The following is a 3125-nucleotide window of genomic DNA, read 5'->3' as shown; positions in this document are numbered from 1 at the left end:
GCTCAGGCAGAGCCTTTGTGTAGCATAGTAGAAGGTGGAAAGGGGGACCCCTGAAAGGCCTTGGGTCTTCTGTCCCTCACCTGTGGGTTCTCTCTGAGTCTTCTCCTCAGGGACAGGGCCCACGTGCTCACCTCCTGGCCATCGGAACACCTCCCCTCCCTTGGGGAGGCCCCTTCTGCCTGGCTCAGGCACTGCCTCTGGGGCACTGCCCCTGAGGATATGGTAGCTGCCTCCAGCTCCTGTCCCGTGGGGCCCAAAGGCTCATAGTGGCTCAGAAGAAGAGTGGCCCAGAGTGCCACTGTGCCTGAGCCCCTCACATCTGTGGAACCTGGAGCCCCTCCCCTCCCCCATCAGTGGAGCGCAGTGTCTCGCAGGGTATGCTGGGACCAGCTAGGGCGGGCTGAGCTCCCTGTGTGTGTGAGTCTCTCTCCTGAATCCTCTACTTCCACATGGGCCCCCATCCCTGCTTCACCCCTGGAGCTGTGGCCAGCACCTGCCCAGCCCTGCCAGTGACAGGCAGTTGCTCACACGTGTGACCACCCAGGGGAAGCACAGGAGGGAGAGACTGGACCTGGGGCAGGGCTGCAGCAGGTGGGCTCCCTGAAGAACCCTTCCTTGCTTAACAACAGGCGTGCTGGGGCCAGCGTCCCCTGGAAATTGTGTTTCCTGAGACAGAAGAACTTGTTTCCGGAGTTCCTGGTCAGTTGCTAGATTCTTGACAAATAAGGTCCAGCTTCTCCTTTAAGCCCTAACTGATAAAAGTGATGGGAAAAGCAGGGGAGCAACTTGGGAGGGTGCAGGTCTCGGGGAAGACAAGAGGACCTGCCTCTCTGCCTGTCCTCAGAGATGCTGACGTGAGCCCTGGATTCTACAGACTGGGGCAGCGATGTGCACGGTCACATGTCTGTGGCAGTGGGTCTGGTATCCGTGTCTCAGCACCGGTCAAGCAGGGATTCCCAAAGCAATGGGGAAGTGTCCACCCCACAGTAGCTTCCCCTGGATACCAGCAAGCCCCAGAGAGGGGCCACTGCTTGCACAGAGGCAGCTTTCTTCATCTGGCTTTGGGCGGCCCCTTTCCTGGCTGTCTCAATGTGCTTATGAAAGGAGAATAGTGTCTCTCTCGCGAGGACGCAGGGGAAGCACATTGCGTGCTAGGTCTCTGGAGCACTCACGCATGTACGCTGGTCCCCGGGCCCCTGCCTGTAATTCCGTCACCTCCAACCCTGCACACACACATTCTGGGTGGCTCAGGGGGTTGAACTCTGCCCCCTGCTGACCTGAGACCACAGACAGCCCTTCGCTATTCACCTCACTCAGGACAACACCTACTTCTTCCATGTCATCCCATGACTGCATCTGACCATCGCGAGCAGCAAGTCACGCGCCGCACGTGCTCTGCGCTTTTTCTTTCTTTCTTTTTTTTTTTTTAAATTGCAGAATATATTTATTGGGGGGAAAGAAAGCTCCTGTCTGACAGAGGGCCAGAAGGGGGACCCAAGCAGTTGCCCTGAGAAGCTATCTCTTCCAGGGATTTTTTAGAGTAAAACCATGCAGTGCGGCAGGTCTAAGGAGAGCAAGGGTGGGCAGGAGGTGGGACAAAACTACAGTCAACCAATGTGATGACAAGCGCCCTTGCTCAGAAAACATTGATTAAATCCAGGACCAAATGAGGAAGCGAGTCACGTAGCAAGCGGGCATGAATACGGACAGGGGCTCTTCCTGTTGGGGTTGGGTCAATGACTCATTCTGGCTCTTTCAAGGTGATTGATCCCTATTTAGAATATCGGCCCCTGATGCCCGTCCCTAAGGCAGTATGCAGCTGCATCTGTTGGCTCTTTTGATGTCTGGCCCTCAGCAGGAGTGCCTGTCTCTTCCAAAGACATCTTGTCTTCCCAGTTGTTTCCTTGAGGGCCTGGCGCTGACTGCTGCTATTACTGTCTAATTTAGCTGCCTGCAACATGAGGACAGTGGGGCACATGGAGGAAAGGTGACCCAGGATGGCTCCCTGGGGTTCTTGGATGTGGGGCCCTCTAGCAAGTGGCTTACAAGGACAGCTGGAGGTGAAAGGTCATCCCGGGGAAAAGCCCAAGTGAGACCAAAATGGGCAGGCTGGAGGAGGTGGCCGCTTAAGCAGGAGGCCAAGCGATTGGTAGCTTTACACCCCTAAAAGATCAGAAAGTTGACTAAAAGAATGGAAAGAATAAAAGCACGAGAGCAAAAGAGATGCATTAGCCTGTAGTGCGCACATGTGGAACCTACCGGGCCTGGAAGTTTTCTGGCACCTGGAGGAGCCTAACATGGCCTGCTCCATGGCCAGGTTGGTGGCTGACATCCTGGGAGCTTTTAACTGTGACTCAGGCTCACTCTGAAAATCAAAAACAGGAAAGAGGGCCAGGGAGATAGCTCAGCTGCATGAGCGCCTGTCTGGCAAGCGTAAGGTCCTGAGAATGATCCCCAAAAATGTTGCTGGAGAGTGGGTCCCGGGGTTTCTCTCCAGGTTCTTGGGGTCCTGAACAGAGAACTGGACAAGCCACAGAAAAGTGGGAAGCATGCTCACTCACAGGGGTGGGGAAGGATGCTTAGCAGAGAACGTTGTGCTTTCTTTCTTCAAGAGTGGAAATTTTCTCTAATTGTGTCTATCAAAGTACACAGTGGAAAAAATTTTTAATGTCCTCAACACAAAGAAATGGCCAATGTCTGAGGTGATAGCACAGAAATGGCCTTGATCCTGCTGTCCCTGATGAATACATACAATTGCTAGGTGCTCACCAGAATAAAAGTTTGAAAAAGAGTTCCGAAAGATGAGAAGTTCTGGAGTCCTAAGCATATCCGGGTTCCACAGATTGGGAGGCTCTCCTCTCTCCTTGCCTCCCTCTGAACACATCCACACAACTCTCTGTACGCTGAACAGCACATTACGTACAGCAGGATAGCTATTTCAAAACGTAATTCTCTCCACCATTCTGGTTGCAAACCGAGCTGCCCAAGGACTGAATCAAATTTCCTCTTAAGGGGCTGGGGAGATGGCTCAGTGGAATAAGTGCTTCCCTGGCAAGCGCAAGGACCTGAGTTCAGTCCCTGGTTCCACCAATAAAAATAAAAAATTAAATAAAATAGTTAAGTCA

The sequence above is a fragment of the Octodon degus genome, unplaced genomic scaffold, assembly GCF_000260255.1.
Source record: "Octodon degus isolate 3935 unplaced genomic scaffold, OctDeg1.0 scaffold00064, whole genome shotgun sequence".
Taxonomy (NCBI): Eukaryota; Metazoa; Chordata; class Mammalia; order Rodentia; family Octodontidae; genus Octodon; species Octodon degus.
The sequence above is the reverse complement of the archived record's forward strand: the minus strand, read 5'-3'. Positions refer to the sequence as shown.